Source organism: Watersipora subatra, chromosome 4 (assembly GCF_963576615.1).
Source record: "Watersipora subatra chromosome 4, tzWatSuba1.1, whole genome shotgun sequence".
Classification (NCBI taxonomy): Eukaryota; Metazoa; Bryozoa; class Gymnolaemata; order Cheilostomatida; family Watersiporidae; genus Watersipora; species Watersipora subatra.
In genome coordinates this window covers 46,829,795-46,844,026 of record NC_088711.1, presented here as the reverse complement: position 1 = coordinate 46,844,026, position 14,232 = coordinate 46,829,795, and the positions used below count along the sequence as shown (strand labels likewise).

Genomic DNA, 14,232 nt, shown 5'->3' with positions numbered 1-14,232 from the left:
GCCTTATTGCTATTTAGCAATAAGATCAAGAAATGTATTTTACTTTTCAACTCTCTACAGAGGAGAAATGAACAGTTACAATAACATTTACATGCATATGAAAAAGATTACCTGTTACTAAATTGTACAGCAAATTTATCATACATAGTTGTCGTTGAAATTGTAATGGCGTAGCCTACAGGGGCTAGGCCTGCAACGATTTTTTGACAAACCGATCTGATTCGATACGATTCAATTCGATATTTGTCCACTAGAAATAGAGAGTCGAATCAACTTAACAAACCTCAGTAACACAACTGTTTTTGCATAGTTATTGAAAAAAGGGCTATATTTTTTACGTTATCTATAACAAACTACCACGTATGACATACATAATACAATCTTTGTTATAAAATCGAATTGGTTTTTGAGTCGAATCAATAAAATTTTCTCTTTATCGAATCAGATCGAATCGTTTTAAAACTTTTCAAACGTTTTTTCGTTTTTTATACAGCAAAAAGCCGTTATGTGGCTTGCCATATTTTTGTAATATGATTAATGATTGATGGTGCACAAAATGAACTTTTCAATTATTATTATTATTACCTGTGCAGTTCTCAATGAATATGAACCATTTTCTAGGAGACCGTTGCTGCAAGTGGTGTGCTCCCCAGTGAAAACCGTCATTGGACAACCACATAGTTACAAAAAACTTACACTAATCGCTTTATTAACTTCATTTTTTTCACTTTAACGATGTAAAGAACAAATGTTAGACCGCTACTATCCTGTTTCCACTGCACATACCGTAGCCTCCGAAAACTATCTTCACTTTTTTGGGCAGAATCCAATATTGGGGCAAATATTCCAGAGACCAACCCGGAATGGTGTAAACAAGTCTATATAGCATCCTGGTTTATGCTCCCAACTGGGCATGTTCCGGCCTGTGAGAAACATAGTCCTAGAAAGGTCAAGATAATTGCATTTCCATACGTACCCACTCTAAAACAGCTTTCAATGTCCATTTTTCTTTTTTTGACTGCTTCTTCTACCATGAAAAAAAATATATAATTGTAAGATTTCCATTTATTCGAATCTGCTACTGTGAAAAATTTTATATCAAAAGACCTATATTTTGACCAGCAGGGTGTTGGCCAAAATATTAGTCTTTTAATATAATAACCTCGTGAGTATAAATATACATCACAAACTAGCAATACGTCCAGTTATATTCATACTTATTTGTAATAAAAAAAGAAGACTAATAGTGAGGTCAATATAAACTACTGTTAACATACCTGGGTGTCAATAGATGCAGAAGAGACAGCCAATCTCTTGCGGTACCTATTTCCGGTAGCCATATTTCTGTCAAAAAGGTTTGCCATGGTTAACGATAAACACAAATCCAGCACTGGATAGATTTTAGATGTTTTATATAAACAGCACATAGCCAAGGACTCACCAACCAGAAAAGTACCAAACATATGCCAAGATTGTGATGAGTATAATCTCCATATATAGAGGATTTAAACAACAAAGCAGAACCAAACAAGTGCCAAACTCCTGAGAAATATAAACTGCACATAGCCAAGGACTTTACAACCAAAAAAGTACCAAATATGTCCCAAGATCCTGATGAGTACAATCGCTATATAGAGAAGGATTTAAACACTAAAACCGAACCAAATAAGTCCTAAAATTCTGACCGATATAAACTGCACATAGCCAAGGACTCATCAACCAGAAAAGTACCAAATATATGCTAAGATCCTTATGAGTATAAGCGCCACATAAAAAAGGATTTAAACAATAAAACCGAACCAAACAAGTGCTAAACTCCTGAGAAATATAAACTGCACATAGCCAAGGACTCACCAACCAGAAAAGTACCAAATATATGCTAAGATCCTTATGAGTATAAGCGCCACATAAAAAAGGATTTAAACAATAAAACAAAACCAAATAAGTGCTAAAATCCTAAAAAAAACATAAACTCCACATACACCAAGGACTCTGCCAACCAGAAAAGTACCAAATGTGGGCTAAGATCCTGATGAATATAAGCGCTATATAGAGAAGGATTTAAACACTAAAACAGAACCAAATAAGTGCTAAACTCCTGAGATAAGAGTATAAGCTCCATATCGAGGAAAAGTTAAACACTAAAACGTAGGCCTAACAACCCGAGAACAAAACTGATGTGATAACATAACAACAGGCCTACGGCCCTTACGATGCGACGAAGGTAACAGCCAGCCACTGACACCCAAGCGCAACTATTAATTTGGGAGCCTTAATTACTACTAGTTGTTGTGCTTAGTTGACTGTGGTACCAACAACTGCTGTCCGACAGCTGCTTGGACCAAGGGAGTGGATCCTGAGTGCCTAGCTACGTAGTAGGCTTGCTTTGTTAGTTACTAGACCATTATTATGCTATAACCACGGGCATCCGACAGTTATCCCTGGCAGGAGAGGGAGTAACTATCGGGTGCCCGTGTCTAGAAGAATATCCATCCATTTCAAGAACTGCTGAATACCAAAATAGTGGGAATATCCTGGCAATATTATAATGTTAAACCGATAATAAAATTCTAAGTCTAAAAACATAAATTTTTTAAAATGTTTCCAATTGCATGACTCATGTCATACATGGCCATATAGTAGAACAATTTTATCATCAAACAATTTATTAATTGGCAGCCGGAACGCCCATGGTCGGACTGACAAGCATACCTCGACTGTGGGCGTTTCGGCTGCCAACTAATAACCCTCTGTGTTAATTGGCTGAGTAGAAATTTATCAAAAGCAAGGAATCACACGTGTGGAAAATCACAGTGACGAAAGAAGAGGTAAAGAATTAATAAAAAAACTGCTCAAAATCCGTGCATGCACAAAATGCAAATAAATACTTTTACTTTGAGTTGCTGTACTTATGGGATTACAGAGATTACACCTACAAGAGGATTCGGCTACAAGAGGTTTCGCCTACACTTCCTGGAGGTTACGTCTACGCTTCCTGGAGGTTACGTCTACACTTCCTGGAGGTTATGTCTACAGTTATGGAGATGGTGCATACCATTGATTGTTGAAGAAGAAATGTAAGAAAAATGGTAAAAAATAATGCAATAATAGTGTTTTCACTTAACATTGATTGAAAAATATACTACCGATTAAAGTCATCTATCAATCAGAACGAAAATCGTGGAAGTGTAAAATAAAAACAATTTATTATCTCCTTTCCTTTCTTGGAGTGCCAGAGATTACGCCTACAAGTGATTTCGCCTACAGGAGATTACGCCTACAAGTGATTTTGCCTACAGGAGATTACGTCTACAAGTGATTTTGCCTACAGGAGATTACGCCTACAAGTGATTTTGCCTACAGGAGATTACGTCTACAAGCTGATAGACTATGCCTACGATCTAGGATATTGCCCCTACTTTAATTCTGTGAATTGTGATGAAAATTACGAATGGCATGATGAATGCATGTTATGAACGTGTGTTGATGTATTTTATTATGTAAATTATTTTTTATATCAAATCCTATAATCATCCATATATCAAATCCTTGCAAATATATAAATTTAATTCGAGTTGATTATTGGGAACCATGGTGATTTAACAGCCGTTTATTTGCAACAAAGCGTGTTATTGAAGTTAAACCCACATTTTTATTGAATCATTAAGCAAAAAACAAGCGTATGTATTTTTGAAGTTGTTACTCATACATACAGACACATGTCAATAACTGAGTATTTCTATGTTATCAGACCTGCCAACCCAAAAGTGGGGCAATGCGTGAGATTTAATTTTGGGGCAATTGATGTATCAATGACAGCATATATAAAATTTTGGAAATTGGGGCAAAAATCTCATGCATTTCTCACGCATTTTCATTTTTTCTTTGGGGTGATTGCGTGAGTCTCATGCCCAATGCGTGAGAGTAGGCAGGTATGTATGTTATCAGTAGCCCATCACTAAAAGTGATCAATGGTTGTTGGTCAATATATCATGGCATAACTTTGGAGTTGTTTTTTATCTCCTATTGCATACCATTATGTTTCACTTTTACATGGAGCCTCCCTCACAGCCGGTTGAGATCACCCTTGAGTACATATGCATATATACAGAGTAAATTACAAATACAAGTTATATGATTTACAATAGTGTCATCCATCATAAATGAGCAAAAGAAGGCTCTCATAAAAATTTGATTTTTCTGCATATAACCCATTATCTCACTTTGATACAAAAGAAATTATTTACTAAACAATATTGTTTTAGCAAGAAAAAATATGACATATAAACGAGCCAACTCTAAATTAACAAAAAGACCACAAAACAATAAAGCACGTTTGATAAAATTATGCTAAAGTGGCCATAGCTTCAACCACATTGTAATGATGTAATAAATATCTTTGAAATGAAGTAAAAACCCATTTCTCAATCTCCTTGCATGGCTACTATAACTGCTCTTCTTTAGCTTTGCTATATAATAAGCATAGATTAAAAGACTATTTCGAAGTGAATATCATTTAGACTTATACAAAATTACTCACTTTTGTATAATTTGGAGGAATTGGGCTTCTTTTGTAAACACAACAGTTCACATGCTAAGTACACAATCTTGCAGTATTTTTACTTGCTGAAGTTTTCCTATTTCATCAATTGAATCAATAGATAGATTATAAGTTTAGGATTTATTCCGCAAAAAAATACAAACATCCAGTTACAGATTTATTTGCTCCATTTTCTCATTCATCACATATAAGCACCATCATGTCAGTGATACATTTTGAAATGGTAGTATCTGTACTTGTACTATATTTGTTCAATAACGTAAGTATCGTCATATCACCCTATCTTCTGACTGTCATCATTCTTTCTCAATCGACTTTCAATGTTCTACAAAGTAGAGTAGAAGGTCATAAAAAAGCAATATGTTTTTTGAGAATATTAGAAAGTATGATAATGCAATTTACTTTCTCTAGCTCGATACATCAGAAACCGAACACTGAGCGGATAAGAAAATTTGCACAGAGAGATGAGGAGAAAAATGGCAGCAATTATAAACAAGTATTGTAAGTGTTTTGGCTCACCATAAATTAATGAGTTAACTTTATATGAGATACAAAAACAATTTGCAAAATTGGTTTCTTTTTAAATACAAATTTGGTAAAATTCACTCAAAAGAACCTTAACCGTAGAGCACTAAGTACTAGAGTACGGGTTGTTCATCTGTGACTGGTTGTCTACAGATTGGTTGTGTAATATATTTAAGGTGAAAGCACTGCAAAAACAACAAAAATTGTCAATGGGATCAATGATATACAGCCCCCCAGTGGGGGCTGTATATCATTGATGGGATTTACTGCTTGTTTGATAGTGAGTTATAATACTGAATCACGATAATCATGAAATCATAGGCATAATCATAATCAAAGTATATACCAAGTAAGTTAGATACACTTTGATAAGGAATTTGGAACACTAATAATTAGATTTTTCTAACTGGCATTAATACAGTGTGATTGTATGTGATTCAATTCTTTTGTAATTGCATGAAAAAATAAAGCATTCAAATGAAAACCTGTTATATTTTTTCAAAATTTGCTATTGACATTTCATCTACAGAAATGGCTTGACGATATTTTACGAATTGGAAGTAAAAACCTGACATTCAATGGAGCCAGCGGTATACTGTATTTAAAAAAATCATGCTCTGAAGTTTATTATTTACAACCGCAATCCAAGGATGTGTGGATGACGCAGTTTAGATGTAAATGACATGCAAAGAAGATTGAGGAGTAAACAAGAGCAGATGACTTCTGTTGATTTCGCATAACAGAGAAGGTCAGGCCCACAGTTGTCACTATTTTTCTGCAAACTGTGTAATGCTCTAATAATGTTAGTAGCTCTAGACCGATGTTAAAGGAATAAAATTTCCAAGCACTCATACACCAGAACTGTCGTGGGTGATGTCTGTTTAGAGTAGTGATTTTATGTTGTTGAGAATACCATGGTTTAGATAATTAAAAATGTTTGAGTTTATAAATTTTTGCCTTTACATATAAATAAATTTGATTTATAGTTAATATTTACCAATGTCAAATCAAATATCTTTATACTTTTTAAAATTAAAATAAAATATTATATAAAATAAACATAAAATACTATTTATATATTCATAATAAATATAAATACATAGCTATATTTATATTTGGTATAAACTTTTGAATTTATACCAAATATAAATATTTGTTATAATTTTATGAATTTATAACAAATATTTATGGCACTGTAATGATAACGCACTACTTGTTGATTCGTATGCCAATCACCCGCATTGATAATATTATTTTATACTACAGAAAGAAAGATTGTATACCCATACCTCTGGCAGAGTCACCTGTCACTGGAATGATCGCCACAGCTGCACCTCTCATTGACAACGTACCATCTCAGATGGAGCAAGATAGAGCACATAGCAGCCATCAAGATATCTCTGAGAAGTATAAAAACAGTAACATAGCAGTTTAATCGTTAGATTTTAGATGAAATTTTTGGAGTAGAATTATGTAGGACTTTTCACTAGCACCAGACTTTACAAAATCACTGCAAGCATCTACAAACTAAGAATTCACTAATTTAGGTTATCAATTAGTTTTGATGCTGGAAATAAATTTTCCTAATTTACATAACATAGAATTAATGGTTAATGCACATAATTTTTGCAAGATACAGAACAAATCAACCTAAGCTAAGTTACAGGTATAATATTCTAAAATGTTCAAACAGTAATATAATGATTAAACTTTTGCTTCATAGTTTGTGAACCAAAAGCCCTGCTAATCATTGTATGAGCTAGTTTAGCCTGTTTAGACTAGCTTTAAGAAAGGAGTCGTGTGTTCAACAACAGCAAAACTCTAATAGACAACTCCCAAACCGCTTGTTGAGAGAGTCTAGAGCTATTTTTGTGCCTGCTACATATTGCATAAAATGAAACTTGGTAGGCTAAGAGACGAGGTATTAAGGGACTCCATGCGAGTGCCGAGAAAGTGGCCGAAGATGAACTGACAACTTAGCTGATAACACAAAGCCTCAACAGCTACACAAGACAAAGCTCCCATGCTGCAACAAGATTTATGCTCTCTTGAATCTTGAGCCAAAATTTGGCGCATGAAATTTAATCCACAAAAGTATTACCATCTCTCTATTGGCAAGTCGTCTTTGCCGATGGATACAAATAACTTTCTAACCTTATGTGACAACCATCTTCAAAGTGTGACTTCTAATCCTTATTTTGTGGTAGAGTAGCACAACGATCTGAAATTTAATCAACATATTTTTAAAATTGAATCCGAGGAAGAGCAATTAATCGGCATGCTTACAATGGTTCTGAAAGATGCAGATCAAAAGACAAGAAAGATAGCTGATACTTCACGAGTTAGACCTGGTCTTGAGTATGGCTGCATGGTTTGGGACCCTTACTTTACAAAGGATATTACCTTACTAAAGTGAACTCAAAACGCTGCACTGAGATTTTTGTATAGACAAAAAAGCAGAGTTAGTTTTCTTCAACTATGAGAAATTAATTATTTTGAAACCTTGAAAGACAGATGAGTTAAACTTTGTCATAATGTTTTTAGTAAAATTCTGGGTGGTGATATTGACTCATTGATCAGGACCGATATCAATATACCAATATTGACATTGGTCCCATTTGCTACCTGGGACTTGTAATTTAGATGTTGCGTACAAAGCTACATACATGGAAAATGGTAGCGTACAGCCTGCTACGCGGTGTTGGCGTTTCATAATTTACAGTTTTAGCCTAATTGTACTGCTCAGAGGATGAAATTTTTAATGTAATGTTACTTATCACAATTAGCCATCCCAAGACAAACAGTTTTAACTCATGATTCAACCTTTCAATCAATCAACCTTGCATGCAACACAAAATAATAAAACCACTACATAATTATATGTAAAATATATTATGTCTATGGTATAATATACCAAAGATATAATATTACTACTACTATGTATATACTAGCAATGCATAAGACATTGCTAAAATAATGTTTTACAAAGCAAGTTAAAACAAAGCAATGCGTAAAACATTAAAAGTGATCAGAATGGAACAATTTAGTTATAAAACAACTATTTATTTTTTGTTATTTATTCGCAAATAATCATATTATTTGCATCAGGCTGTACGCTACCATTTTTCATGTATGTAGCTTTGTACGCAACATCTAAATTACAAGTCCCAGGTAGCAAATGGGACCAATGTCAATATTGGTATATTGATATCGGTCCTGATCAATAAGTCAATATCACCACCCAGAATTTTACTAAAAGCATTATGACAAAGTTTAACTCATCAGTCTTTCAAGGTTTCAAAATAATTAATTTCTCATAGTTGAAGAAAACTAACTCTGCTTTTTTGTCTATACAAAAATCTCAGTGCAGCGTTTTGAGTTCACTTTAGTAAGGTAATATCCTTTGTAAAGTAAGGGTCCCAAACCATGCAGCCATACTCAAGACCAGGTCTAACTCGTGAAGTATCAGCTATCTTTCTTGTCTTTTGATCTGCATCTTTCAGAACCATTGTAAGCATGCCGATTAATTGCTCTTCCTCGGATTCAATTTTAAAAATATGTTGATTAGATTTCAGATCGTTGTGCTACTCTACCACAAAATAAGGATTAGAAGTCACACTTTGAAGATGGTTGTCACATAAGGTTAGAAAGTTATTTGTATCCATCGGCAAAGACGACTTGCCAATAGAGAGATGGTAATACTTTTGTGGATTAAATTTCATGTGCCAAATTTTGGCTCAAGATTCAAGAGAGCATAAATCTTGTTGCAGCATGGGAGCTTTGTCTTGTGTAGCTGTTGAGGCTCTGTGTTATCAGCTAAGTTGTCAGTTCATCTTCGGCCACATTCTTGGCACTCGCATGAAGTCCCTTAATACCTCGTCTCTTAGCCTACCAAGCATCATTTTATGCAATATGTAGCAGGCACAAAAATGGCTCTAGACTCTCTTAACAAGCTGTTTGGGAGTTGTCTGTTAGAGTTTTGCTGTTGTTAAACACACGACTCCTTTCTTAAAGCTAGTCTAAACAGGCTAAACTAGCTCATACAATGATTAGCAGGGCTTTTGGCTCACAAAATATGAAGCAAAAGTTTAATCATTATATTACTGTTTGAACATATTAGAATATTATACCTATAACCTAGCTTAGGTTGATTTGTTCTGTATCTTGCAAAAATTATGTGCATTAACCATTAATTCTATGTTATGTACATTAGGACAATTTATTTCCAGCATCAAAACTAATTGATAACCTAAATCAGTGAATTCCTAGTTTGTAGATACTTGCAGTTATTTTGTCAAGTCTGGTGCTAGTGAAAAGTCCTACATAATTCTACTCCGAAAATTTCATCTAAAATTTACCGATTAAACTGCTATGTTACTGTTTTTATACTTATCAGAGATATCTTGATGGCTGCTATGTGCTTTATCTTGCTCCATCTGAGATGGTACGTTGTCAATGAGAGGTGCAGCTGTGGCGATCATTCCAGTGACAGGTGACTCTGCCAGAGGTATGGGTATACAATCTTTCTTTCTGTAGTATAAAATAATATTATTAATGCGAGTGATTGGCATACGAATCAAAAAGTAGTGCATTATCATTACAGTGCCATAAATATTTGTTATAAATTCAAAAAATTATAACAAATATTTATATTTGGTATAAATTCAAGTTTATAGCAAATATAAATATATTTATGTATTTATATTTATTATGAATATATAAATAGTATTTTATGTTTATTTTATATAATATTTTATTTTAATTTTAAAAAGTATAAAGATATTTGATTTGATATTGGTAAATATTAACTATAAATCAAATTTATTTATATCTAAAGGCAAAAATTTATAAACTCAAACATTTTTAATTATCTAAACCATGGTATTCTCAACAACATAAAATTGCTACTCTAAACAGGCATCACCCATGACAGTGCTGGTATATGAGTGCTTGGTAATTTTATTCCTTTAACATCGGTCTAGAGCTACTAACATTATTAGAGCATTACACAACTTGCAGAAAAATAGTGACAACTGTGGGCCAGCCCCTCTCTGTTATGCGAAATCAACAGAAGTCATCTGCTCTTGTTTACTGATCAATCTTCATTGCATGTCATTTTCATCTAAACTGCGTCATCCACACATCCTTGGATTGCGGTTGTAAATAATAAACTTCATCGCGTGATTTTTTTAAAATACGGTATACCGCTGGCTCCATTGAATGTCAAGTTTTTACTTCCAATTCGTAAAATATCGTCAAGCCATTTCCATAGATGAAATGTCAATAGCAAATTTTGAAAAAATATAACAGGTTTTCATTTGAATGCTTCATTTTTTCATGCAATTGCAAAAGAATTGAATCACATACAATCACACTGTATTAATGCCAGTTAAAAAAATCTAATAATTAGTGTTCCAAATTCCTTATCAAGGTGTATCGAACTTACTGGGTATATACTTTGATTATGATTGTGCCTATGATTTTATGATTATCGTGATTCAGTATTATCACTCACTATCAAACAACCAGTAAATCCCACTGACAATTTTTGTTGTTTTTGCAGTGCTTTCTTTTTAAACATATTACACAACCAATCTGTAGACAACCAGTCACAGATGAACAACCCTTACTCTAGTACTTAGTGCTCTACGGTTAAGGTTCTTTTGAGTGAATTTTACCAAATTTGTATTTACAAAGAAAACAATTTTACAAATTGTTTTTGTATCTCATATAAAGTTAACTCATTAGTTTATGGTGAGCTAAAACACTTAGAATACTTGTTTATACTTGCTGCCATTTTCCTCCTCATCTCTCTGTGCAAATTTTCTTATCCGCTCAGTGTTCGGTTTCTAATGTATCAAGCTAGAGAAAGTAAATTGCATGATCATACTTTCTAATATTCTCAAAAAACATATTGCTTTTTTATGACCTTCTACTCTACTTTGTAGAACATTGAAAGTCGATTGAGAAAGAATGATGACAGTCAGAAGATAGGGTGATATGACGATACTTACGTTATTGAACAAATACTAGTACAAGTACAGATACTACCATTTCAAGATGTATCACTGACATGATGGTGCTTATATGTGATGAATGAGAAAATGGAGCAAATAAATCTGTAACTGGATGTTTGTATTTTTTTGCAGAATAAATCCTAAACTTATAATATATCAATTGATGAAATAGGAAATCTTCAGCAAATAGAAATACTACAAGGATGTGTACTTAGCATATGAACTGCTGTGTGTACAAAAGTAGCCCAATTCCTCCAGATTATACAAAAGTGAGTAATTTTGTATAAGTCTAAATGACATTCACTTCGAAATAGTCTTTTAATCTATATACTTGTTATATAGCAAATCTAAAGAGGAGCAGTCATAGTAGCTATGCAAGGAGATTGAGAAATGGGTTTTTACTTCATTTCAAAGATATTTATTACAGTATTACAAAGTGGTTGAAGCTATGGCCACTTTAGCATAATTTTATCAAACGTGCTTAATTGTTTTGTGGTTTTTTTGTTAATTTAGAGTTGGCTCGTTTATATGTCATATTTTTTCTTGCTAAAACAATATTGTTTAGTAAATAATTTATTTTGTATCAAAGTGAAATAACAGGTTATATGCAGAAAAATCAGATTTTTATGAGAGCCTCCTTTTGCTCATTTATGATGGGTGACACTATTGTAAATCATATAACTTGTATTTGTAATTTACTCTGTATATATGCATATGTACTCAAGGGTGATCTTAATTGGCTGTGAGGGAGGCTCCATGTAAAAATGGAACATAATGGTATGCAATAGGAGATAAAAAACAACTCCAAAGTTATGCCATGATATATTGACCAACAACCATTGATCACTTTTAGTGATGGGCTGCTGACAACATATAGAAATACGCAGTTATTGACATGTGTCTGTATGTATAAGAGTAACAACTTCAAAAATACATACGTTTGTTTTTTGCTTAATGATTCAATAAAAATGTGGTTTTAATTTCAATAAGACGCTTTGTTGCAAATAAACGGCTGTTAAATCACCATGGTTCCCAATAATCAACTCAAATTAAATTTATATATTTGCAAGGATTTGATATATGGATGATTATAAGATTTGATATAAAAAATAATTTACATAATAAAATACATCAACACACGTTCATAACATGCATTCATCGTGCCATTCGTAATTTTCTGCATCACAATTCACAGAATTAAAGTAGGGGCAATATCCTAGATCGTAGGCATAGTCTATCAGCTTGTAGACGTAATCTCCTGTAGGCAAAATCACTTGTAGACGTAATCTCCTGTAGGCAGAATCACTTGTAGACGTAATCTCCTGTAGGCAGAATCACTTGTAGGCGTAATCTCCTGTAGGCAAAATCACTCGTAGGCGTAATCTCTGGCACCCTACTTATGTTGCTAGACAACAGGTAGTAAGCAATTTTCGTTTTGGGTAAAAAGTACTGTTTTTGAGAAAAAAATCAGTAAAATATTTAGTTTTACTTTTCTTAATCAAATCACATCTTAATTATAGATTTAATACTTTGTTCATTAAGAAATCGAATTGATTTTATTATTATACTAGAGCTATATATATAATTCGAAACCGCGTACATCAAGATAACTCTAGAAGGATCTTACCAAAGATCTAGTACGAAAATGGTTACCTTATATAACTCATATATGGCATTATATATGTATTTATAAAATATTATTAGATTTTTTCCTGTGACAAAGCTGTAGTTTTGCACAACACTAGGATTAATTTAGAAATACATTATATTAGAAATATGAATATAAATTTAAATATATTATATTTAAAAATATTATTTAAATATATACCGACTATTTATATTTTTCTCACGTGACACAAGCAACGCGCTGTTGTAGCAAAGCTTCCAGCCCTGATGCTGCCCTAGCTTGGCAGGTCTTTTCCTGCTGCCCTGTCATCAATTCCATCACTGAAGCAGTCCTTACCTCCGCAGTCTGACGCGCTGATCTGTCATAGCTTCCAATACTGATGTATTCCTAGCTTGGCAGTTTATCACGCTTTTGTTTTAGCATTACAATATCCGCGATGCCAATTTTAGCATGATTGCTGTTTTTTGTAAACTTTCAAACTTTCTTACCCTGACAGAATAATAATAAAGAAACAGTTTACTTTAGAACTTAAACTAGATCAGTTTTCGGAGAAAGTTTACATCTATTAGCCAAAGACCAAAAAAGTGTAGGCACCTGAATAATCTTAAGCTATTTGATGATGTCCTTGGAGACGTGACAAGGACGCCCGTTGATTGTGTTGTTTGAAGAAAAGTTGAAGGATTTTATGCTTTTCACAAAGTAGCATAGTTGATCCGTTGTGAGCAAACTAATGTTAGGGAATACGCTTTCTAGAGAGTACTTCTATAATTTCTTTTTAGGGATACGCTGTATCTCTGCTAACCCCTTATTTCGAAAACGGCTTGCTGTGGTATCTTGTGGGAAACATGTTGTAAAATATGACAAATAATATAATGAATGAAATATATATATATATTATAGAAGTTGTCTTTCAACTGACTTCTTTTATTTAAAGGAACTCCACATTACCCCTGTTCTAAAGGGGAAATATTACCGTTTTACACAGGGGAATCGCTGAACTGAGAGAAACCTGTCATCGTGTCTCTTTTAGACATACGTTCAAAAAATTTGCATACACTTGCTTTGAGCTGAATTTTTTACACTTTTTGAAGCTTAGAACTAGTGTGAAAATAAATATTGACTGAAGGATTTTTATATTAGTCTAAACTAACAAAGAAGTTTAATTTTTAATCATAATTAAAAATTTAATAATTCAAAAAACGGATTTTACCAATTACCAGTGTTTGATATACAATTTTGAAGTTTACTTTAAAGCTCTAGAAAAGGAAAACTTCTAATATATGTGAATCACCAATGAATCAAAAATTGGAGAAGTAAAATTGTGGTGGAGAAGTAAAATTAAGTAACTTTAGCTACTTTTTGAAGAAGGTTTTTAGAAGGTGAAAGTTAGTGTGTCGGTAATATGTCATCAATTGGAGGCGTGGTATTTCCACAGGCACGTCTTACCAGCTATGACGTCATTGTTTAGCTTTTTCTAATTTTAAATTCAGGTAATAGCCACA

At 33.2% G+C, this 14,232-nt stretch overlaps 1 protein-coding gene and 2 long non-coding RNA genes across 3 annotated transcripts in view; 2 read left to right on the top strand and 1 right to left on the bottom strand.

The window, feature by feature from the left end:
• LOC137394298 (uncharacterized) overlaps window positions 1–14,232 on the top strand; it is a 290,856-nt gene that overhangs the window by 197,823 nt on the left and 78,801 nt on the right. The window lies entirely within an intron of this gene.
• On the top strand, window positions 2,992–11,259 carry LOC137394721 (uncharacterized). Its single transcript, XR_010978358.1, has 3 exons — window positions 2,992–3,077; window positions 9,483–9,593; window positions 11,035–11,259. It is a non-coding gene; the product is annotated as an uncharacterized lncRNA (long non-coding RNA).
• On the bottom strand, window positions 4,806–7,230 carry LOC137392848 (uncharacterized). Its single transcript, XR_010978256.1, has 3 exons — window positions 7,188–7,230; window positions 6,376–6,486; window positions 4,806–4,886 (listed from the first exon to the last, which is right to left on the bottom strand). It is a non-coding gene; the product is annotated as an uncharacterized lncRNA (long non-coding RNA).